At 41.6% G+C, this 25,906-nt stretch overlaps 1 protein-coding gene across 4 annotated transcripts in view; it reads left to right on the top strand.

Annotated features, from left to right (window-relative positions):
• The window catches only part of EVA1A (eva-1 homolog A, regulator of programmed cell death), a 93,296-nt gene that overhangs the window by 44,491 nt on the left and 22,899 nt on the right, over positions 1 to 25,906 (top strand). Inside the window, exon 1 of one of the 4 annotated variants that reach the window (XM_068564472.1) lies at positions 11,814 to 11,841. The exons of the other annotated variants lie outside the window; for them this stretch is intronic. The gene's annotated coding sequence lies outside the window, so the exon portion shown is untranslated. Of the gene's footprint in view, positions 1 to 11,813; positions 11,842 to 25,906 lie in introns of those variants that run through there. 4 annotated transcript variants of the gene reach the window in all.

The following is a 25,906-nucleotide window of genomic DNA, read 5'->3' as shown; positions in this document are numbered from 1 at the left end:
CAGCAATGTGAATCAGTTATATATATACATATATCCACTCTTTTTTAGATTCTTTTCCTATATAGACCATTACACAGTATTGAGTAGAGTTCCCTGTAATATACAGTAGGTCCTTATTAGTTATCTGTTTTATATATAGTCGTGTGTATATGTCAATCCCAATCTCTCAATTTTCCCCTCCCACCCCTTTCCCCCTGGTAAGTTTGTTTTCTACATCTGTGACTCTATTTCTGTTTTGTAAATAAGGTCATTTGTACCTTTTTTTTTTTTTTAGATTCCACATATATGTGATATCAAATGATATCTGTCTTTCTCTGTCTGACTAACTTCACTCAGTATGACAATCTCTATGCCCATCTGTGTTGCTGCAAGTGACATTAGTTTGTTCTTTTTATGGCTGAGTAATATTCCATGCTATATATGTACACATCTTCCTTATCCATTCCTCTGTTGATGGATATTTAGGTTGCTTCCATGTCCTGGCTATTGTAAATAGTGCCGCAGTGAGCATTGGGGTGCGTGTATCTTTTTGAATTATGGTTTTCTCTGGATATATGCTCAGGAGTGGGATTGCTGGATCATATGGTAGCTCTGTTTTTCATTTTCTAAGGAACCTCCATACTGTTCTCCATAGTGACTGTACCAATCTACATTGCCACCAACAGTGTAGGAGGGTTCTCTTTTCTCCACACCCTCTCCAGCATTTATTGGTTGTAGATTTTTTGATGATAGGCATTCTGACCAGTGTGAGGTGTAGTTTTGATTTGCATTTCTCTAATAATTAGTGATGTTGAGCATCTTTTCACGTGCTTTTTGGCCATCTGTATGTCTTCTTCTGAGAAATGTCTATTTAGATCTTCTCCCCATTTTTTAATTGGGTTGTTTGTGTTTGATATGGAGCTGTATTACCTGTTTGTATATTTTGGAGATTAATCCCATGTTGGTTGCTTCATTTGAAAATATTGTCTCCCATTCTGAGGGTTGTCTTCATTTTGCTTATGGATTCCTTTGCAGTGCAAAAGCTTTTAAGTTTAATTAGGTCCATTGGTTTATTTTTGTTTTTATTTTCATTACTCCAGGAGGTGGATCAAAAAGAATCTTGATGCAACTTATATCAGAGAGTGTTCTGCCTATGTTTTCCTCTAAGAGTTTCATAGTATCTGGCCTTACATTTAGGTCTTTAATCCATTTTGAGCTTATTTTTGTGTATGGTATTAGGGAATATTCTAATTTCATTCTTTTCCATGTAGCTGTCCTGTTTTCCCACCACCACTTATTGAAGAGACTGTCTTTTCTCCATTGTATAGTCTTGCCTCCTTTGTCATAGATTAGGTAACCATAGGTGTGTGGGTTTATCTCTGGACTTTCTATCCTGTTCCGTTGATCTGTATTTCTGTTTTGTGCCAGACCATACAGTTTTGATGACTGTAGTTTTGTGGTATAGTCTGAAGTCAGGGAGCCTGATTCCTCAGCTCCGTTTTTCTTTCTTAAGATTGCTTTGGCTGCTTGGGATCTTTTGTGTTTCCATACAAATTGTAAAAATTTTTGTTCTAATTCTGCGAAAAATACCATTGGCAAGTCGATAGGGATTGCATTGAATCTGTAGATTGCGTTGGGTAGAATAGTCATTTTGACAATGTTGATTCTTCCAATCTAAGAACATGGTATATCTCTCCATCTGTTTGCATTATCTTTGATTACTTTCATCAGTATCTTATTGTTTTCTAAGTATAGGTATTTTGCCTCCTCAGGTAGGTTTATTCCTAGGTATTTTATTCTTTTTGATGCAATGGTAAATGGGATTGTTTCCTTAATTTCTCTTTCTGATCTTTTGTTGTGGTGTATAGGAATGCAAGAGATTTCTGTGTATTAATTTTTTATCCTGCGACTTTACCGAATTCACTGACAAGCTCTGGTAGTTTTCTGGTAGCATCTTTAGGATTTTCTGTATATAGTATCATGTCATCTGCAAACAGTGACAGTTTTACTTCTTCTTTTCCAGTTTGTATTCCTTTTATTTCTTTTTCTTCTCTGATTGCCATGGATTGGACTTCCAAAACTATGTTGAAAAGAAGTGGCGAGAGTGGACATCCTTGTCTTATTCCTGATCTTAGAGGAAATGCTTTCAGTTTTTCACCATTGAGAATTATGTTGCTGTGGGTTTGTCATATATGCCCTTTATTATTTTGAGGTAAGTTCCCTCTATGTCCACTTTCTGGAGAGTTTTTTTTAACATAAATTGATGTTGAATTTTGTCAAAAGCTTTTTCTGCATCTATTGAGATGATCATATGGTTTTTATTCTTCGGTTTGTTCATGTGAGGTGTCACATTGATTGATTTGCATATATTGAAGAATCCTTGCATCCCTGGGATAAATCCCACTTGATCATGGTGTATTATCCTTTTAATGTGTGGTTAGATTTGGTTTGCTAGTATTTTGTTAAGCATTTTTACATTTATGTTCATCAGTGATATTGGCATGTAATTTTCTTCTTTTGTGATATCTCTGTCTGGTTTTGGTAACAGGGTGATGGTGGCCTCATAAATTAGCTTGGGAGTGTTCCTTCCTCTGCAATTCTTTTGGAAGAGTTTCAGAAGGATAGGTGTTAGCTCTTCTCTAAATGTTTGATAGAATTCACCTGTGAAGCCATCTGGTCCTGGATTTTTGTTTGTTGGAAGTTGTTTTAATAACAGTTTCAGTTTCAGTACTTGTGATTGATTTGTTCATATATTCTATTTCTTCCTGGTTCGGTGTTGGAAGGTTGTAGTTTTCTAAGAATTTGTCCATTTCTTCTAGGTTGTCCATTTTATTGGCATATAGTTGCCTGTATATAGTAGTCTCTTATGGTTCTTTGTATTTCTGTGGTGTCAGTTGTAACTTTTCCTTTTTCATTTATAATTTTATTGATTTGAGTCCTCTTTTTTTCTTGATAAGTCTGGCTAAAGGTTAACAATTTTGTTTATCTTCTCAAAGAACCACCTTTTATTTTCATTGATCTTTTGTCTTGTTTTCTTTGTCTCTGTTTCATTTATTTCTGCTCTGATTTTTATGATTTAATTCCTTCTACCAACTTTGGGTTTTGTTCTTTTTCTCTGCTTTAGGTGCAAGGTTAGGTTGTTTATTTGAGATTTTTCTTGTTTCTTGAGGTAAAATTGTATTGCTGTAAACTTCCCTCTTAGAACTGCTTTTGCCATGGTGTCCCATAGGTTCTGTTTATTTTTAAAAATGAATTATTTAATTCATTTTTGGCTGTGTTGGGTCTTTGTTGCAGGCTTTCTCTGGTTGCAGTGAGCAGGGGCTATTCTTCATTGCAGTGTGTGAGCTTCTCATTGTGGTGGCTTCTCTTGTTGTGGAGCATGAGCTCTAGGCAAATGGGCTTCAGTAGTTGCAGCACGTGGGCTCAGTAGTTGTGGCTTGCAGACTCTAGTGTGCAGGATCAGTAGTTGTGGCACATGGGTTTAGTTGCTCCATGGTATGTGGGATCTTCCCAGACCAGGGATCGAGCCCATGTCCCCTGCATTGGCAAGCAGATTCTTAACCACTGTGCCACCAGGGAAGTCCCATGTCCCATAGGTTTTTAATTATTGTTTTCATTGTCATTTTTCTCTAGGTAATTTTGGATTTTCTCTTTGATTTCTTCAGTGATTCATTTGTTATTTAGTAACATACTGTTTAGGCTCCATGTGTTTCTGTCTTTTACAGTTTTTTCCTGTAATCGATTTCTAATCTCATAGCATTGTGTTCGGAAAAGATGCTTGATATGATTTCAATTTTCTTAAATTTACCAAGGCTTGATTTGTGACCCAAGATATGATCTATCCTGGAGAATGTTTCATGTGCACTTGAGAAAAAAGTGTATTCTGCTGCTTTTGGATGGAATGTCTTATAAATATCAATTAAGTCCATCTGGCCTAATGTGTCATTTAAGGGTTGTATTTCCTTCTTCATTTTCTGTCTGGATGATCTGTCCTTTGGTGTAAGAGGGGAGTTAAAGTCCCCCACTGTCACTGTGTTACTGTTGACTTACCCTTTTATGGCTGTTAGCAATTGCCTTATATAGTCAGGTGATCCTATGTTGGGTGCATATATATTAGAATTGCTATGTCTTTTTCTTGCATTGAACCCTTGATCATTATGTCATGTCCTTCCTTGTCTCTTGTAACAGTCTTTATTTTAAAGTCTATTTTGTCTGAAATGAGTATTGGTACTCCAGCTTTCTTTTGATTTCCATTTGCATGGAATATCTTTTTCCATCCCCTCACTTTCAGTCTGTATGTGTCCCTAGGTCTGAAGTGGGTCTCTTGTAGACAGCATATATATGGTTCTTATTGTTGTATCCATTCAGCGAGTCTGTGTCTTTTGGTTGGAGAATTTAATCCATTTACATTTAAGATAATTATTGATATGCATATTACTATCACCATTTTCTTAATTGTTTTGGGTTTGTTTTTGCAGGTCTTTTTTCTTTCCTTCCTCTTTTGTTCTTTGCTCTCTTCTCTTTTGGTTTGATGACCATCTTTAGTGCTGTGTTTGGGTTGCTTTTTCTTTTTTGTGTGTGTATCTATTGTATTTTTTTGGTTTGCATTTCCCAAGAGTTTTTTTTTTAATTAATTAATTTATTTATTTTTGGCTGTGCTGGGTCTTTGTTGCTGTGCACGGGCTTTCTCTAGTTGCGGTGAGCAGGGGCTACTCTTCATTGCAGTACATGAGCTTCTCATTGTGGTGGCTTCTCTTATTGCAGAGCACGGGCTCTAGGCACACGGGCTTCAGTAGTTGTGGCATGCAGGTTAAGTAGTTGTGGTTCATGGGCTGTAGAGCACAGGCTCAGTAGTTGTGGCACATAGGCTTAGTTGCTCTGTGGCATGTGGTATCTTCCTAGACCAGGACTCAAACCCATGTCTCCTCCATTGGCAGGCGGATTCTTAACCACTGTGCCACAAAGGAAGTCCCTCCCATGAGGTTTTAATATAACAGTCTTTATTTATACAAGGTTGTTTTAAGTTGCTGGTCTCTTAATTTCAAATGCAATTCCCATTTCCTGCATTTGTACTCTTGTCTTCTTACTGTTGATGGTTTTGATATCATATTTGTGTATGGATGATTTTCTGCTGTTACTGTGTGTTTGCTTTTACTAGTGAGCTTTCCCATTTGTGATTTTCTTGTTTCTACTTGTGGCCTCTTTTTTTTTCTCTGCCTAGAGAAGTTACTGTTTCATTCGTCATAAAGCTGGTTTGGTGATCCTGAAGTCTCTTAGCTTTTACTTGTCTGTAAAGCTTTTGATTTCTCTGTTGAATCTGAATGAGAGCCTTGCTGGGTAGAGTATTCTTGGTTATATTTTTTCCCTTTCATCACTTTAAATAAATTATGGCACTCCCTTCTGGCCTGCAGAGTTTCTGCTGAAAAGTCAGCTGATAACCTTATGGGGATTCCCTTATATGTTATTTGTTGCTTTTCCCTTGTTGCTTTTAATGTTTTGTCTTTGTATTTAATTTTTGTTAGTTTGATTACTATGTGTCTCAGCATGTTTATCCTTAGGTTTATCCTGTATGGGACTCCCTACACTTCCTGGACTTGGGTGATTATTTCCTTTCCCATGTTAGGGAATTTTTTGGCTATAATCTCTTCAAATATTTTCTCAGGCCCTTCTTTTTCTCTTCTTCCTTGGGACCCCTATAATTCGAATGTTGATGTATTTAATGTTGTCCCAGAGGTCTCTGAGACAGCCTTCATTTCATTCTTTTTTCTTCATTCTGTTCTGTGGCAGTGATTTCCACCATTGTATCTTCCTGCTCACTTATCCATTCTTCTGCCTCAGTTATTCTGCTATTGATTCCTTCTAGTGTATTTTTCATTTTATTGTATTGTTCCTCTCTGTTTGTTCTTTAGTTATTCTAGGTCTTTGTTAAACATTTCTTGTATCTTCTTGATCCATGCCGCCATTCTTTTTCTGAGATATTGGATCATCTTTACTCTCATTACTCTGAATTCTTTTTCAGATAGATTGCCTATCTTCTCTTCATTTAGTTGTTCTTGTAGGTTTTTACCTAGCTCCTTCGTCTGCAACATATTCCTCTGTCATCTCATTTTCTCTAACTTATTGTGTTGTGGTCTCCTTTCCACGGGTGGTAGGATCGTATTTCCTCTTGCTTCTGGTGTCTGCCTCCTGGTGGGTGAGTTTGGTCCAGGGACTTGTGCAGGCTTTCTGGTGGGAGGGCCAGGTTCCTGCCTCTGTTGGGTGGAGCTGGGTCTTGTCCCTCTGGTGGGCTGGGCTATGTCAAGCAGTGTGTTTTGGTGTGTCTGTGAGCTTATTATGACTTTAGGCAGCCTGTCTGCTGATGGGTGGTGCTGTGTTCCTGTCTTGTTGGTTGTTTGCCCTGAGTTGTTCCAGCACTGGAGCCTGCAGGCTGTTGGGTGGAGCCAGGTGTTGGTGCCAAAATGGGGACTTCCAGGAGAGCACATGCCAATTAATATTCCCTGGGGCCTCTGCTACCAGTCCCCTTGCCACACAGTGAACTACTGCCAATGCCTGGTTCCCCAGGAGGCCCTCCAAGACCCCTAGGTAGGTGTAACCCAGGTTCCTATGGAGGTACTGCTTTGTGTTGACACCTTGTGTGTGCCCTCCAAGAGTGGAGTCTCTGTTTCCCCCAGCCCTGTGGAGCTCCTGCACTCAAGCCCTGCTGGCCTTCAAGGTTAAATGCTCTGGGGGTTCTCCCTCCTGATGCCAGACCCTCAAACTGTCTTGGAGAGCTATTTTTATATGGGAAGGTCCTTATGTAGCCTTCGTTGGTTTTATATATATATATAATTTTTTTTGGTCCAAGGTCTGGTTTTAGTATGGATGACTGCCATCTCTTTCCTCAGTGTATGCTGGCTGTTATCCCCCTGAATAAGAGGTTTGACTGGTGTTGTCATGGCCAGATCCTGCCCTGGATATGGAGTGCAGCCTCCCCTTTGCTCTGTGATTGTCACTGCCCTGTCAGGGGTGTGGTCTGCTCCTTACTTGTTGGAGTAGAGGACCCCAGATCTGTTTCTTAGCTGTGATTCTGATCTTCGGTGTGAGGTAGGTGGGATTGGAGCACTCCCACTGGGAGAGACTCCACTGAATATTCCTCCTCTGTAGCTGTTTACCTGTGAGTGTGCTCTGTTGTGTCCCCTTTCATTCGTTGTGTGGGCACACAAGGTACATTGTTGTTGGCACTGTTCTCGGTCCTACCTTAACTGTGGGTATGCCGTCAATAGGCCCTGGTGATTCTCATGTGTTGTTTTCACCAGGCCACCATCACAGATCCACTGAGGTCAGGCCTCAGGACTGCAGTAACTGTGTACCTGGACCTGCTATGGAGGCAGCTCAGACTCTGGCCTTGCCCATCCCCTGTATGTGCCCATAAAGCCCACAGGTCCTAAAGCCAGACCCGTCTCAGCTGCAGGAGCACTTGTCCATTTGGATGTTCTGCAGACACTGAATTTAGGAAGCTGTCTGTGGAGGTCTAACTCCGCAATTTGCACAGCCACAAGGAGAGATTTCAGCTCTTTTTCCTTAGTCACAGAACCCCTGCGGCTCAGCTGCTGTTTCAGCCCCACCTCTGAGTGTGGGCCACCCACCAGCCTCTGCTCCCGAGGCTGCCAGAGCACATGATCCTGTCAGGTGGGAGGGAGCCGAGGAAGCAATGCAGGTGAGTGGGCCGCCCAGGCGATTGGGGCAAGCAAATTACCCAGGCGGGGTGGGGGCAGAGGAGGCAATGGCCGGAGATGTGTGAGCCTGATCCGGCGGGAGCCCTCCCTAGTGCCTGTGGAGGCAGGGCCGGCACATGAGGAGAGAGGCTGCAATGGCGACCCTGCCCTTGGCACGTCACTCAACAATGGTGCTTTTCTTCTATCGTGGCCCAGGCTTCCTCCAGGAGCATTCCAGGTTGCAGAGCTCCTCACTCCCATCCCCTCAGGCTGTCTCCTCACAGCCAACAGCAGTGCCCTCCCCGGGTCTGCTCCCCAAACCCCACGTTTCAGCACCCAGCCCCCATCCGCACTGATGGACACATGTCTCAGGCTGGGGCATGCAGGGCTGTGGCATGGACCGTCTGGGTCGGTCTCAGTCTGTCCTTCCTGCCACAGACCGGTTGCTGTGCTCTCGTCCAAGCCCCCGAAGCTCCCCTTCTGTCCCAGGTGATCTCCTCCCTGGTGAGGGGGCTTCCCCAGATGCAAGAAGCTCTCCTCATCTTCAGCTCCCTGCTAGGGGTGCAGGTCCCATCCTGCTTCCTCTCCTCTTCCTTTTCCCTTCTTCTTTCTTTCATCTTACCTGGTTACACAGGGATTCTTTTTGCACTTTTAGGTGTCTGAGGCGGTCTGCTAGTGTTCAGCAGGTGTTCTGTGAGAACTGTTTCATTTGTAGATGTTTTCTTAATGCATTTGTGGGAGAGATGAACTCCACGTCCTTCTACTCCTCCGCCATCTTGATCCTTTGGATTGGCATGGATTTCTTTGAGTCTATCCTTTTGAGATTTGGTCAGCTTCTCATATCTGTAGATTTTTATCTCTTCCTAAATAGGGGAATTTTACAGATACTATTTCTTAATTTTTTAAAACACTTTTTCATTTCTGCCTTTTTCCTCTCCTTCTTTGATTCTAATGACACGAATGTTAGATCTTTTGTTATAGTCTCACAGGTCCCTAAGGCTCTGTTCAATTTTTTTAAATCTATTTTCTCCCTATTGCCCAACTGAGTAGGTTCTATTGTACTACCTTCCAGTTCACTGATTCTTTCCTTTGTCCTTTCCACTCTACTGTTGATCTCATTTAGTTAGTTTTTAATTTTGGTTATATTTTTCAATCCTAAAATTTTCATTTTTTTCTTTATATCTTCCATTTCTTTGCTAAGGCTTTCTATTTCTTTGCTGAGGCATTCCATTTTTAAAAATTCATTTCAAGCATATTCATTATTGCTGTTAGAAGTGTTTTTTATCATGACTGCTTTAGAATCCTTGTCAGATAGTTCTAACATCTCTGTCATCTTGGTGTTGGCATCTATTGACTGGCTTCTTATTACTGTTGGGTGAGAATGAGAGTTCCAGATCCCATGTGGTCTCCACTGACATGATGTTGGTGATGGTGGGGCTTCTAACCACTGAGGTTGGTGAAAGTCCTGACTCTTCACTAGGCCTCCTATTACACTACTCCAGCAGGGAGGGAGAGGAGCTGGGTGGGGGTGAAGTCCAGGCGTCCTGTGTGTTCTCCACTGATATTGCCAGGAAGAGTGGCTCATTACCAGCTGTCTGGGATGAAAGTTCCCTTCCCTACTTGGTCTTCTCTAATGCCACTCTGATGGGGACGTTGGGGTGTCTTCTTTTAGTCTCTTGAGGATGGAAGTCTAGGCTCCCCACTCAGCCTTTGCTGTTATGGGTGTAAGCTGGGGCCACAGTTTTTCCTATGGTGTTTGGCTGGGGTAGAGTAGTTATTGTCTAAGAGTTTTCTGTCTCACTAGACTGTCCCTTAACTGGTCTTTTGACTAGAGAACATGCATTTGGTGTTTTTTTCTTTGTTTTCTTTTGTTTTGGTCTATAACTGTTAGGTTTGGTTTCTGGGTTACTGACTTCTTCAGCAGCTTCATCCCCATTTTATTTCAGCCATCTTGGTTTCAGGTACTTTCATCCTTTGCCTGGACTATTGAGTTAACCCCTAGTGAGTCTTTCAGACTGTAATCTATAATCTCTGACTTCTCCAACATAGCCTCCACTTCTACCAGTGTTTTCTTCCTAGGGAGCAGAACTGACCATGTCACCCTTCTGTTAATTACATTGTTCATAAAATAAAATTCCATCTCCTTTGTAAGGCACTGCAGATCCTCCAAGGTCCAATTCCAACTTTGCCTTTCCATCTTTAATTTCTAGTAAATCCTTCTGCCTACTCTTTTGCTCTAGACATGCCATATACCTTACCTCACATTATTCCTTTTGTCTCTAGCACATTTCTTTACTCTGGGAAGTATGGTTTAGAAGTTAAAAGCACTAGAGATGGGCTGCCTGAGTTTAAATTCCATCTCCAATATTTTCTAGCTGAGTGATCTTGTATAGCACTACCTCTCTGTGCCTCAATTTTCCCATCTGAAAAATGGGAATAATAATAACACAGGATTGTTATAAATTAATATTCTTAAATTAAATATTCTTAAATATTCTACATAAAGCATTGCCTGGTTACAGAGGAAGGTCTCCATAAATATGAGTTATTAGTATAATTTGTATTAAATTAATACTCAGTAGTTCAATTTAAATCTTACCTCTCTATGAAGTTTTTATGAGTTCTGCCCACTGCTCTCCTATTATTGGAATTAATTACTCTTTCCCATCTGCACCCACGCCACTTAACTTACATTGCTTTTATACTTCATTCTGTTTGCTTAGCTAGGTTGCAGATCTCTCTCACTAACCATGTTTGTTCATTTTTAGATTCATTCAGTCAATGGAAGCATTCACTATGAGTGAAACATTAGATCACAGAGGTGTCTAAAACATTGACTCATATCCATGACAGAATTTATTTTAAAGAACTTATGTGCTCAGGCACTGTGCTAGGCAGCATAAATGGAGAAGGATGGGACATGAGATCCCTAAGGATTGAATGGTGGTAAAAAAAAATGGAGAGAGGAAGTATAAGTTTAGCAGGGAGGCTGAATAAAGGGAAGGTAATTTAAGGGTGAGAGCAGGACTTCCCTGGTGGTGCAGTGGTTAAGAATCCACCTGCCACTGCAGGGGACACGGGTTTGATCCCTGGTCTAGGAAGATCCCACAACTAAGCCTGTGTGCCACAACTACTGAGCCTGTGCTCTAGAGCCCATGAGCCACAACTACTGAGCCCGCATGCTGCAACTACTGAAGCCTGCGTGCCTAGAGCCCATGCTCCACAACAAGAAAAGCCACTGCAATGAGAAGCCTGTGCACTGCAACGAAGAGTAGCCCCCACTCGCCACAACCAGAGAAAGCTTGCGCACAGCAACGAAGACACAACGCAGCCAAAAAAAAAATTTTTTTTTAAAAAGGGTGAGGGCAATTAAGCAAGTTTATTGTGGATAAGACCAGCAAATTGAAAGAGAGAGATTTTGACAGTGATTAGAAAAGAATGAGAAAATGTTTGAAAGAGAAAGACATGTGTGTGTATACATACATGTATGTGCACATATATGCATGTTTTTGCAAAAACACATCTCGTGTGTATATATGTAAATATATGACATATATACATACCTCACACACACACAGAGGTGGGGGAGAGAAGGGAAGGAGAAAGAGAGAAACTGCAAGTTTGAGAGAGAGAATTATACACATATATAATCTCTCTTTCTCTCCTTCTCTCTCTGTCTTTCTGTGTAAATAGTATATAGTAAAGTATATCTTTCTATCTGCCTACCTCTGTATAGATAGAGATGGAGATCAGTCAAACAAGAAAGGTAAAAGAAAGATGAATCACTGATGACAAGAAATCTTATAGGAAGAAGGAGGAAAATATTTGATCAAAAGCACAGGTAAAAACTCCCTTAGAGAAATGTAGGAGGAAAGTCAGGATCAGATGGAAGAGAAGGGAGTTACAGTTCATGTAAGTTGGCTGCTGTTTCCTCTGGGAAGATGGGAAGCACAAGAAGGGTGAGGATGGAGAAGGGGGCTAAAAGAAAGGGGTAGTCGTTTGGTACATTTTCTCTTGGAAATGAGAAAGGACAATGCAAGGGACTTAGAAGTTTTCCTAGCAACATAAGGGCCTCACTGAGGGTGTAAACCAAACATTTACAATGGTGCTAATACGAATGATTTTTTTTTTTCAGAAACACTTAGCCTTTGGACAAGAAAGCTGGCAGGTGAGGGTTCGAGCGGTCTTGGGGCTAGGCCTGGGGATGGTGGGAGGGCGGCAGAAAGGTCCTGGTAAGAGCCAAGTGTAGTGTAGTTATAGTAGCCAGGCTGTGTAGAGAAAAGTGAATGGAGGATGAGACTTAACTGGGTGAGCTGGAGAGTATAAGAAACTTGAGGAACCAGAGAGGTTGGAGAGCACATTTACTTTGATTCTAGGGGTGAGAGTAGTAGGAAGACAGAAAGATCTGGTTGAAGAGTGGGATTTCTGAGTGTGAGTCATTCATCCAACAGTCACTGAACATCGGCTTTCTCCATTTACTGTGGGAAGCTCTAGGAACAAAGAGAAGAATGGAGACCAGGTGGTCCCTGCCCTTAAGGAGCTCACAGCCCAGACTTCAGAGGTGGTGCCTTTCTAAGCGAAAACAAAGTCCAGGATATGTCCTTGGAAGTGGTTTACTGCAGTGGGTTGGAGGGGAGGGTTGGTGGAGCAAAGGAAGCTACACAGCTGGTAGGCTAGCATGTTGGATGTGTCATCCATAGGTGTTTATCAGTCCTGTAGAGAAAGCCAGGGTTTCTCTCTGCTCAGTCATTTCTCCAGGGCCATGTGTATCCTCTTACCATCCTGTGAGGTGGGAACTATTTTTCTTTTCTTTTTTTGGCCATGCTGCGTGGCTTGTGGGATCTTAGTTCCCTGACCAGGGATCGAACCCGTGCCCCCACAGTGGAAGCACGAAGTCCTAACCACTGGGGAAAGGAAGTCCCCAGGGAAGTCCCTGGGAGTTATTTTTCCATTCAAGCTTTTACATCTCAGACTCCATGTGACCACACTGAGGTCAGTCCTTGCATGGTTTTCTTTAGTGTAGAGTGGAGAGAAAGTGGGACTCAAAGAACTGATTCCGTGCTTTGTTGCATGAGTCTCTAAAGAACTACTGATCTTGTGCTTTTTTGCCCTTACCAGTAAAATGGAGATAGGAGGATGCCACAAATCCTTTGTGAGGCAGAGGCAGCTGGGATAAGTAAAGATGTAAATAAATAAGCAAAAGTCAGATGCTGCAGGAGCTGTCAGGAAGCAGTGATGATGAATGAGTGTGTATGCATGGAGCAAGGGGACTGCTTAGGGCTCTGGGACCTCTGTGACTGATTTCATTTTTTTCTACACAATTCTAAATGAAACTGGCAACCTAAAGGAGCTGTGTGTAATCTAGGTCTTTCAGAGACCCCTGGTGGCTTCTCTAGCTGGGTTGAACAGAGGCCTTGAGATTTCCTGATGGAAGATACAGGCTGTGGGAATCCACTTGGCAGCATGTCCAGGTTTTTTGTGCCCACAGAGCTGCATGAGACTTCATTTCATGGCCCATCTGGGCATTACTATCTGGAAACTAAAATTCCTCGCTTCCTGTTCCAGAGAGGCTGGCTTGCAAACTTCACTTATGAGGAGCCACACAGGAACCACTGTAGCTATTTTGTGGGTTTTGGCTGACAGGAGGGAAGAGGAAGCATACATCTTTTGATTTTTTACCCTTAGCTTCCTTTTTTGCTCTGACCTTGGGAGGTTGGTTTCTCTGGCTGTCTGGTTCAAATTCCAGATTAAACTCTGGCAGTGGACTTTATCTTTTCAGGGAATGCTATTTCATATCTTCAGGGGTCGAGACAAAGACCACCAAGGTTTCTCTGCTAAGCAGTTCATAACAACACCAGGTCTAAGGCATGATGTGATCTCTCAGCCATGTGATGGCTCTCTGATATTTTTTAGGCCATTTTTCTTTTCTTTCAGAGCTTGAGAAGCCAACTGAGGCCAACCAAGTTTCAGAGCTTCTACTGTCTGATACTAGCATCTCCAAGGATGAACCATTCTAACCAGATACTCCTCTACTCTTAACAGTACACCTCTCCCCAGGTAGCTAAGGGGATAATAAGATTTTTTTGTTTTGTTTTTCGTTTATGTTTTTTTGGATGTGCTGCGTGGTACGTGGGATCTTAGTTCCCCGACCATTGATTGAACCGGCGCCCCTTGCATTGGAAGCACAGAGTATTAACCAATGGACTACCAGGGAAGTCCTGATAATAAGACTTTTTTACGACCCTTTGCACACCGTGTGATGAGATAGTCATCTGCATGATGGCTTATATACCAGGGATGCGCTCTGCTGCTACTGAAATATAAGATGAAATGTACTATCACCAGGCATACTTCATTTTGTATATCCAGTGGTTACACTCAGTATAGGTGGGTAGACTCAAGGTTCCAGAGAACATGAATTTGCAGCACTGGGAAATAAGTTATCTCTAATATGGAAACCAGTGAAAATGGCATACAATGCATGCAATTAGTCATTCAGTTTAAGAGATGGTGCTTATAAGCCAGCTTGTCATCTTCATCAGGAGGCCAGCATGTGTACAGGAAGACAAAATTCTGAGAGGTAGGTGATGGAAAGAAGCTGTCTCTTCAATTGTGCCACAGGTTTTCAGTAATTAGGTGAAGGAGCTTTGGGTCATAGATGAAAGAAAGCTGTCAAAGAGTAAGAAATATAAGAATTAGTAGGTGCTGTCCAAAGAAAGTGTGCTGCAATGCTAGTTTACTGGCCCTAGAGTGTTCTCTAGACATAATTTTCCCCTAGAATGGTGTGGGATTAATCTAATGGATAATCACAGGGAGAAAACCCTGGTTTTGAAAATATATGGCTGCTTAGTTGTAATTCTGCCCTAGCCAAGGTAATCCCCAGGGTCAACTTGTCTAGAAGAGAATCTGATCTAGATCTTATGCCAGGTGGCTCTCCAGTTATGAATTAATAAACTGGTATTGGTTGATGTTGTATTTTCTTTTTTCTTTCTTTTTTTATTTTTTTTTTATTTTTATTTTTATTTTTTTAATTAATTTATTTATGGCTGTGTTGGGTCTTCGTTTCCGTGCAAGGGGCTTCTCTAGTTGCGGCGAGCGGGGGCCACTCTTCATCGCGGTGCGCGGGCCTCTCACTGTCGCAGCCTCTCTTGTTGCGGAGCACAGGCTCCAGATGCGCAGGCTCAGCAGTTGTGGCTCATGGGCCCAGTTGCTCGGCGGCATGTGGGATCTTCCCAGACCAGGGCTCGAACCCGTGTCGCCTGCATTGGCAGGCAGATTCTCAACCGCTGCACCACCAGGGAAGCCCTCTTTCTTTTTTTAAAAATAAATTTATTTATTTTATTTTTGCATTGGATCTTCATTGCTGCACTTGGGGTTTATCTAGTTGCAGCAAGAGGGGGCTACTCTTCATTGCAGTGCATGGGCTTCTCATTGCAGTGTCTTCTCTTGTTGCAGTGGCTTCTCTGTTGCGGTGGCTTCTCTGTTGCAGAGCACGGGCTCTCGGCACGTGGACTTCAGTAGTTGTGGCACATGGGCTTAGTTGCTCTGCGGCATGTGGGATCTTCCTGGACCAGGGCTTGAACCCGTGTGCCCTGCATTGGCAGGCAGATTCTTAACCACTGCGCCACCAGGGAAGTCCCGTGATGTATTTTCTTGAGGGCTTGGTTGATGTGATTTGTTCTCCCCAAGTCTATTTACTTCTGGTCATGGAACATTGAATTGGTGGCCCAGAGCTTGGACCTGTGGTGTCCTGAGCAAGGCCGCTAGGAGCTGCCAAGCAGACCTCTCTCTGACACCTTTCTCGCTGTAATGGTGATGTGCATGAGGTTCACAAACACTGAGAGTTTCTTAAGTTGATTAATGAGGTAATGATGTTTGTTCTAGAACAGGGTTTCTCAACCTTGATGCATTAACATTTGGGGCCAGATAGTTCTTTGTTGTGGGGGTGCTGTTCTATACATTGTAGGATTTTAGCAGTATCCTTGCCTCCTACTAGATGCCAATATCAACCTCCACTGCAGTTGTGACAACCAACTGTACCCTGGGGAGCACACTGCCCAAGGTTGAGGATCACTATTTTAGGAACTAACCAGTGATAAGGAATTTCCTTGAGGACTAGAGCACAAAATTTCACTTGTAGGTGGATGAGTTCTTCATGCTCCTTACCTTTATATTGGTTAAGTGTATTAGGGTTCTCCAGAGAAACAGAAACAGAAACAAATATATATATATACTTTTACATAAATATATAACAATAGATTATTATTATTATGAAGAATTGGCTCACATAATCATAGAGGTTGAGAAGTCCCATGGTTTGCCATACACAACCTTGCAACATGGAGACACAGGAAAGCCAGTGGTGTAGTTCAGTCCAAGTCCAAAAGCCTGAGAACCAGGGGAACGAATTGTGTAAATCTCAGTCTGAGGCCAGAGAAGACAAGATGAGATGTGATGCTCCAATTCAGCAGTGAGGCAGGAAAAAAGAGGCAAGTTCCTCCTTCCTCTGCCTTTTGTTCTATTCAGGTTCTCAATGGATTGGATAATGCCCATTCATACTGGGGAGGGCAATCTACTTTAGTTAGTCCACCTATTGCTAATCTTATCTGGAAACACCTTCATAGACACACCCAGACATAATGTTTAATCTGGACATCCCATGGCCAGTCAAGTTGACTCAAAATTAACCATCACAGTAGGAGATGCAGAAATGTTTTAATTACAGGGCAAATCACCAGTGGAAAGTGTCTGGAACTACCTTGAGTTGTTTCATCACTATTAAGGGAGGGCTCAGGGAGAGGGTTTGGTAATAGAGTTTGGCTCTGGGAGTCATCACTTATCTTACTTCTGCAGACCTTATCTCATTGGCAGGTGCCCTGAACAGAATCTCATATGCTGAGTCCTGCCCTCTGTCTCAGTGTCCTCATGAAGGACTTGCCTTCCTACCCTAGATCAGATTTATAAACGATGCATTAAGTGAAACTCCTCCTAAGCCTATGCTGTTATAATATCTGAGTGCTCAGGCTGAAGGGGATCACAGAGGTCAGGCAGAGAATTTTGCAAACTCTATTGGGCATCTTACAAAATGAGAGTTTGATTCCAAAGGTCCGGGTGCCCAAGATTATGCAGATCTAACAAGCTCCTAAGTGATGTCAATCCTGCTGGTCCTTGTACCACAATTTGAGTAGTAAGAATCTAGGCCAGAGGGCTGCAGACTATGTATGGTCCATGGACCAATCTGGGTCCACCACCTACTTTTGAAAATAAGGTTTTATTGTAACACAGCCACACTCATTCGTTTATGGTTGTTTGTGGTGGTTTTGACACCATGATGACAAAAGTTGAGTAGTTGAGGCAGAGAGTATATAGCCCTCAGAGCCCTTTTATAGTAAAGTTATAAAGGTGTACTGACCCCGGCTCTATGTTGACTTGTGCTACATGGACCATAGGGGGTTTTCCTGGTCACTCTATAGGATGGCCCACCAGCAGTTGTCTTTCCTGACCCTCAGCCTGCCTTCTTTGTCCCCCTTTCTTTTACCTCTGGCTCCTGCAACCCTCTCCATTAGTGCCTGGGGCATGGAGAGACTTGCAGGAAGAATTTCTGTGCCATGGTTAAGCTTCTGTCTTGCATGTGGTCCTCTCATAGTCCTGAGGAAGTACCCTGCTTGGCACCCCACTCAGAACCAGTCAGCCCTGGTGTCCTTTTAGTCTTCAAAGTGGTTCACTCTAAGACCTGTTCAGAAATACTCTCTGAAACTTACTCATGCATACAAAGCTCATGCCTAATTGCTCTTTCTGTTTTTCAGCCAGCCAGAATTTACTGAGAACCTCCTTTCATCAGGCACCATGCTAGGTACCAGGGTAATAAGGACTTGTAAGAAGTCTCTTCAGTAAACCAATAATTCCAATTGCAATATCATAGGTGCAATATTAGAAAAATATTCTAATACTTTGATAGACAAGAAAAGAGTCTGGAGGATTTGGAGCTTTACTGCATTAGACCTTTCTTTTTAAATAAAACATGAATTTTTATTAATTTTTACACAAACCCATTTTTGCATCCATTGACATGGTATGTTTTTCCTCTTAATCTATAAATTTGATAGATTACAATTATTTACATTCAATGTTTTTATAAGTGAGATAATAACATCTTTTACTTAAAATTAAGCATATCCATAATTTGATATAAATTAGAATTTTATTGACTTTAATTTTTTAAATCAAAGTGTAGTTGATGTACAATATTCTATAAACTACAGGTGTAAAATACAGTGATTCACAGTTTGTTTGTTTTTTTAATGGCGGGCCAAGAGGTGTTAGTCTCTTCTTTTTTTTCTTTCTTTATTTTTTTTTTGACTTGATTTCTCTAGGCGCACGGGCTTCAGTAGTTGTGGCTTGCGGGCTCTAGAGCGTAGGTTCAGTAGTTGTGGCTCATGGGCTTAGTTGCTCCATGGCATGTGGGATCTTCCTGGACCAAGGATTGAACCTGTGTCCTCTGAATTGGCAGGTGGATTCTTAACCACACTGCCACCAGGGAAGTCCCCACAGTTTTTAAAGGTTATACTCCATTTTTAATTATTATAAAATATCGGCTATATTCCCTGTGCTGTACAATATGTCCTTGTAGCTTATTTTATACATAATAGTTTGTACTTCTGAATCCCCTACTCCATATTGCCCCTCCCCCCTTCCTCTCCCCACTGATGCACTAGTTTGTTCTCTATATCTGCGAGTCTTCTTCTTTTTTGTTATATTCACTAGTTTGCTGTATTTTTTAGGTTCCACATATAAGTGATATCATATAGTATTTTGACTTTAATTTTAATATCTTCATAATTCTGCTACCATTCCCATTAACTGAAAATCAATATTTGATTGCTGGATTCTCTAAAGAATCTTTAAAATTTAACCTTTAAAATTCATTGTTGGGGGGAGGAGAGAAGATGGCGGAAGAGTAAGACGCAGAGATCACCTTCCTTCCCACAGATACAGTAGAAATACATCTACACGTGGAACTGCTCCTACAGAACACCCACTGAACACTGGCAGAAAACGTCAGACCTCCCAAAAGGCAAGAAACTCCCCCTGTACTTGGGTAGGGCAAAAGAGAAAAAAGAAATAACAGAGACAAAAGAATAGGGACGGGACCTGCACCAGTGGGAGGGAGCCGTGAAAGAGGAAAGATTTCCACGCACTAGGAAGCCCCTTCGCGGGCAGAGACTGTGGGTGGCAGAGGGGGGAAGCTTCGGAGCCACGGAGGAGAGCACAGCCACAGGGGTGCGGAGGGCAAAGCAGAGAGATTCCCGCACAGAGGCTTGGCGCTGAGCAGCACTCACCAGCCCGGGCGGGCGGGGCTGGGAGCTGAGGCTCAGCTTCGGTCGGTCGGATTGCAGGGAGAGGACTGGGGTTGGCGGCGTGAACACAGCCTGAAGGGGTTAGCGCACCACAGCTGGCTGGGAGGGAGACCGGGAAAAAGTCTGCAGCTGCCGAAGAGGCAAGAGACTTTTTCTTGCCTCTTTGTTTCATGGTGCGCAAGGAGAGGGGATTCAGAGCGCTGCCTAAACGAACTCCAGAGACTGGCGCGAGACGCGGCGATCAGCGCGGGCCCCAGAGACGGGCATGAGACGCTGGGGCTGCTGCTGCCGCCTCCAAAAACCCTGTGTGCGAGCACAGGTCACTCTCCACACCGCCCCTCCCGGTAGCCTGTGCAGCCCGCCACTGCCAGGGTCCCGTGATCCGGGGACAACTTCCCCAGGAGAACGCACGGCGCACCTCAGGCTGCTACATCGTCACGCCGGCCTCTGCCGCTGCAGGCTCGCCCCGCCTCCTCTGTACCCCTCCCTCCCTGCAGCCTGGGTGAGCCAGAGCCCCTGAAGCAGCTGCTCCTTTAACCCCATCCTGTCTGGGCGGGGAACAGATGCCCTCAGGCGACCTACACGCAGAGGCGGGTCCAAATCCAAAGCTGAACTCCAGGAGCTGTGCGAACAGGGAAGAGAAGGGGAAATCTCTCCCAGCAGCCTCAGAAGCAGTGGATTAAAACTCCACAAACAACTTGACGTGCCTGCATCTGTTGAATACCTGAATAGACAACGAATCATCCCAAATTAAGGAGGTGGACTTTGGGAGCAGGATATATTAATTTTTCCCCTTTTCCTTTTTTTGTGAGTGTATATGTATATTCTTCTGGGTGAGATTTTGTCTGTATAGCTTTGCTTTATAATAGCTTTATTTTATTTCACTATATTATAGCCTCTTTCTTTCTTTCTTTCTTTTTATTTTTTCTCCCTTTTACTCTGAGCTGTGTGGACGAAAGGCTCTTGGTGCTCCAGCCAGGCATCAGGGCCGTGCCTCTGAGGTGGGAGAGCCAACTTCAGGACACTGGTCCACAAGAGACATCCCAGCTCCACGTAATACCAAACGGCAAAAATCTCTCAGAGATCTCCATCTCAACATCAAGACCCAGCTTCACTCAAAGACCAGCAAGCTACAGTGCTGGACACCCTATGCCAAACAACTAGCAAGACAGGAACACAGCCCCATCCATTAGCAGAGAGGCTGCCTAAAATCATAATAAGGCCGAGACACCCCAAAATACACCACCAGACGTTGACGTGCTCACCAGAAAGACAAGATCCAGCCTCATCCACCAGAACTCAGGCACTAGTTCCCTCCACCAGGAAGCCTACACAACCCACTGAACCAACCTTAGCCACTGGGGACAGATACCAAAAACAACGGAAATTAGGAACCTGCAGCCTGTGAAAAGGAGACCCCAAACACAGTAAGATAAGCAAAATGAGACGACAGAAAAACACACAGCAGATGAAGGAGCAGGGTCAAAACACACCAGACTTAACAAATGAAGAGGAAATAGGTAGTACACCTGAAAAAGAATTCAGAATAATGATAGTAAGGATGATCCAAAATCTTGGAAATAGAATAGACAAAATGCAAGAAACATTTAACAAGGATGTAGAAGAACTAAAGAGGAACCAAGCAATGATGAAAAACACAATAAATGAAATTAAAAATACTCTAGATGGGATCAATAGCAGAATAACTGAGGCAGAAGAAAGGATAAGTGACCTGGAAGATAAAATGGTGGAAATAACTACTACAGAGCAGGATAAAGAAAAAAGAATGGAAAGAACTGAGGACAGTCTCAGAGACCTCTGGGACATCATTAAACGCACCAACATTCGACTTATAGGGGTCCCAGAAGAAGAAGAGAAAAAGAAATGGACTGATAAAATATTTGAAGAGATTATAGTTGAAAACTTCCCTAATATGGGAAAGGAAATAGTTAGTAAGTCCTGGAAGCACAGAGAGTCCCATACAGGATAAATCCAAGGAGAAACATGCCACGACACATATTAATCAAACTGTCAAAAATTAAATATAAAGTAAACATATTAAAAGCAGCAAGGGAAAAACAACAAATAACACACAAGGGAATCCCTATAAGGTTAACAGCTGATCTTTCAGCAGAAACTCTGCAAGCCAGAATGGAGTGGCAGGATATACTTAAAGTGATGAAGGAGAAAAACCTACAACCAAGATTACTCTACCCAGCAAGGATCTCATTCAGATGTGATGGAGAAATTAAAAACTTTACAGACAAGCAAAAGCTGAGAGAGTTCAGCACCACCAAATCAGCTTTACAACAAATGCTAAAGGAACTTCTCTAGGCAAGAAACACAAGAGAAGGAAAACACCTACAATAACAAACACAAAACAGTTAAGAAAATGGGAATAGGAACATATATATCGATAATTACCTTGAATGTAAATGGATTAAATGCTCCCACCAAAAGACACAGGCTGGCTGAATGGATACAAAAACAAGACCCATATATATGCTGTCTACAAGAGACCCACTTCAGACCTAGAGACACATACAGACTGAAAGTGAGGGGATGGAAAAAGATATTCCATGCAAATGGAAATCAGAAGAAAGCTGGAGTAGCAATTCTCATATCAGACAAAATAGACTTTCAAATAAAGAATATTACAAGAGACAAAGAAGGACACTATATAATGATCAAGGGATCGATCCAAGAGGAAGGTATAACAATTGTAAATATTTAGGCACCCAACATAGGAGCACCTCAATACATAAGGCAAATACTAACAGCCATAAAAGGGGAAATAGACAGCAACACAATCATAGTAGGGGACTTTAACACCCCACTTTCACCAATGGACAGATCATCCAAAATGAAAATAAATAAGGAAACACAAGCTTTAAATGATACATTAAACAAGATGGACTTAATTCATATTTATAGGACATTCCGCCGAAAAACAACAGAATACACATTTTTTCTCAAGTGCTCATGGAACATTCTCCAAGATAGATCATATCTTGTGCCACAAATCAAGCCTTGGTAAATTTAAGAAAATTGAAATCGTATCAAGTATCTTTTCCGACCACAACGCTATGAGACTAGATATCAATTACAGGAAAAGATCTGTAAAAAATACAAACACATGGAGGCTACACAATACACTACTTAATAACGAAGTGACCACTGAAGAAATCAAAGGGGAAATCAAAAAATACCTAGAAACAAATGACAATGGAGATACAACGACCCAAAACCTATGGGACACAGCAAAAGCAGTGCTAAGAGGGAACTTTATAGCAATACAAGCCTACCTCAAGAAACAGGAAACATCTCGAATAAACAACCTAACCTTGCACCTAAAGCAATTAGAGAAAGAAGAACAAAAAAACCCCAAAGCCAGCAGAAGGAAAGAAATCATAAAGATCAGGTCAGAAATAAATGAAAAAGAAATGAAGGAAACAATAGCAAAAATCAATGAAACTAAAAGCTGGTTCTTTGAGAAGATAAACAAAATTGATAAACCATTAGCCAGACTCATCAAGAGAAAAAGGGAGAAGACTCAAATCAATAGAATTAGAAATGAAAAAGGAGAAGTAACCACTGACACTGCAGAAATACGAAAGATCATGAGAGATTACTACAAGCAACTCTATGCCAATAAAATGGACAACCTGGAAGAAATGGACAGATTCTTAGAAATGCACAAACTGCCGAGACTGAACCAGGAAGAAATAGAAAATATGAACAGACCAATCACAAGCACTAAAATTGAAACTGTGATTAAAAACCTTCCAACAAACAAAAGCCCAGGAGCAGATGGCTTCACAGGTGAATTCTATCAAACATTTAGAGACGAGCTAACACCTATCCTTCTCAAACTCTTCCAAAATATTGCAGAGGGAGGAACACTCCCAAACTCATTCTACGAGGCCACCATCACCCTGATAACAAAACCAGACAAAGATGTCACAAAGAAAGAAAACTACAGGCCAATATCACTGATGAACATAGATGCAAAAATCCTCAACAAAATACTAGCAAACAGAATCCAACAGCACATTAAAAGGATCATACACCATGATCAAGTGGGGTTTATCCCAGGAATGCAAGGATTCTTCAACATACGCAAATCAATCAATGTGATACACCATATTAACAAATTGAAGGAGAAAAACCATATGATCATCTCAATAGATGCAGAGAAAGCTTTCGACAAAATTCAACACCCATTTATGATAAAAGCCCTGCAGAAAGTAGGCATAGAGGGAACTTTCCTCAACATAATAAAGGCCATATATGACAAACCCACAGCCAACATTGTCCTCAATGGTGAAAAACTGAAACCATTTCCACTAAGATCAGGAACAAGACAAGGTTGCCCACTCTCACCACTATTATTCAACATAGTTTTGGAAGTGTTAGCCACAGCAATCAGAGAAGAAAAAGAAATAAAAGGAATCCAAATCGGAAAAGAAGAAGTAAAGCTGTCACTATTTGCAGATGACATGATACTATACATAGAGAATCCTAAAGATGCTACCAGAAAACTCCTAGAGCTAATCAATGAATTTGATAAAGTAGCAGGATACAAAATAAATGCACAGAAATCTCTTGCATTTCTATACACTAATGATGAAAAATCTGAAAGTCAAATTAAGAAAACACTCCCGTTTACCATTGTAACAAAAAGAATAAATTATCTAGGAATAAACCTACCTAAGGAGACAAAAGACCTGTATGCAGAAAATTATAAGACACTGATGAAAGAAATTAAAGATGATACCAATAGATGGAGAGATATACCATGTTCTTGGATTGGAAGAAGCAACATTGTGAAAATGACTCTACTACCCAAAGCAATCTACAGATTCAATGCAATCCCTATCAAACTACCACTGGCATTTTTCACAGAACTAGAACAAAAAATTTCACAATTTGTATGGAAACACAAAAGACCCTGAATAGCCAAAGCAATCTTGAGAACGAAAAATGGAGCTGGGGGAATCAGGCTCCCTGACTTCAGACTATATTACAAAGCTACGGTAATCAAGACAGTTTGGTACTGGCACAAAAACAGAAATATAGATCAGTGGAACAGGATAGAAAGCCCAGAGATAAACCCACACACATATGGTCACCTTATCTTTGATAAAGGAGGCAAGCATATACAGTGGAGAAAAGACAGCCTCTTCAATAAGTGGTGCTGGGAAAATTGGACAGCTACATGTAAAAGTATGAAATTAGAACCCTCCCTGACACCATGCACAAAAATAAACTCAAAATGGATTAAAGACCTAAGTGTAAGGGCAGACACTATCAAACTCTCAGAGGAAAACATAGGCAGAACACTCTATGACATACATCACAGCAAGATTCTTTTTGACCCAGCTCCCAGAGAAATGGAAATAAGAACACAAATAAACAAATGGGACCTAATGAACCTTAAAAGGTTTTGCACAGCAAAGGAAACCATAAACAAGACCAAAAGACAACCCTCAGAATGGGAGAAAATATTTGCAAATGAAGCAACTGACAAAGGATTAATCTCCAAGATTTACAAGCAGCTCATGCAGCTCAATAACAAAAAAACGAACAACCCAATCCAAAAATGGGCAGAAGACCTAAATAGACATTTCTCCAAAGAAGATATACAGATTGCCAACAGACACATGAAAGAATGCTCAACATCATTAATCATTAGAGAAATGCAAATCAAAACTACAATGAGATATCATCTCACACCGGTCAGAATGGCCATCATCAAAAAATCTAGAAACAATAAATGCTGGAGAGGGTGTGGAGGAAAGGGAACACTCTTGCACTGTTGGTGGGAATGTAAATTGATACAGCCACTATGGAGAACAGTATGGAGGTTCCTTAAAAAACTACAAATAGAACTACCATACGACCCAGCAATCCCACTACTGGGCATATACCCTGAGAAAACCATAGTTGAAAAAGATTCATGTACCAAAATGTTCATTGCAGCTCTATTTACAATAGCCAGGACATGGAAGCAACCTAAATGTCCATCATTGGATGAATGGATAAAGAAGATGTGGCACATATATACAATGGGATATTACTCAGCCATAAAAAGAAATGAAATGGAGTTATTTGTAATGAGGTGGATGGAGTTAGAGTCTGTCGTACAGAGTGAAGTAAGTCAGAAAGAGAAAAACAAATACAGTATGCTAACACATATATACGGAATCTAAGGGGGAAAAAAAAAACGGTCATGAAGAACCTAGTGTCAAGACGGGAATAAAGACACAGCCCTACTAGAGAATGGACTTGAGGATATGGGGAGTGGGTGGGGTGAGATGTGACAGGGTGAGAGAGTGTCATGGACATATATATACTACCTAATGTAAAATAGATAGCTAGTGTGAAGCAGCCGCATATCACAGGGAGATCAGCTCGGTGCTTTGTGACCACCTAGAGGGGTGGGTGGGGAGGGTGGGAGGGAGGGAGTTGCAAGAGGGAAGAGATATGGGAACATATTGTATATTTATAACTGATTCACTTTGTTATAAAGCAGAAGCTAACACACCATTGTAAGGCAATTATACTTCAATAAAGATGTTTAAAAAAAATTCATTGTTGTATCTCATCAACATCTTATATTTATTATTATTATTATTAATTTTAAAAATTGTAAAATACGTATAACATAAAATTTGCTATTTTAACCATTTTTATGTGTACAGCTCAGTGGCATCAAGTACATATACTTTGTTGTGCAACCATTATCATTATCCATATCCAGAACACTTTTCATCTTGCAAAACTGAAACTTTGTACTCTGTACCCATTAAACAATAATTTCCTATTTCTCCCTTCTCCCAACCCCTGACAACCACCATTCTGCCTTTTGTCTAT

Source organism: Eschrichtius robustus, chromosome 15 (assembly GCF_028021215.1).
Source record: "Eschrichtius robustus isolate mEscRob2 chromosome 15, mEscRob2.pri, whole genome shotgun sequence".
Classification (NCBI taxonomy): domain Eukaryota; kingdom Metazoa; phylum Chordata; class Mammalia; order Artiodactyla; family Eschrichtiidae; genus Eschrichtius; species Eschrichtius robustus.
This window is presented reverse-complemented; position numbering and strand designations above follow the sequence as displayed.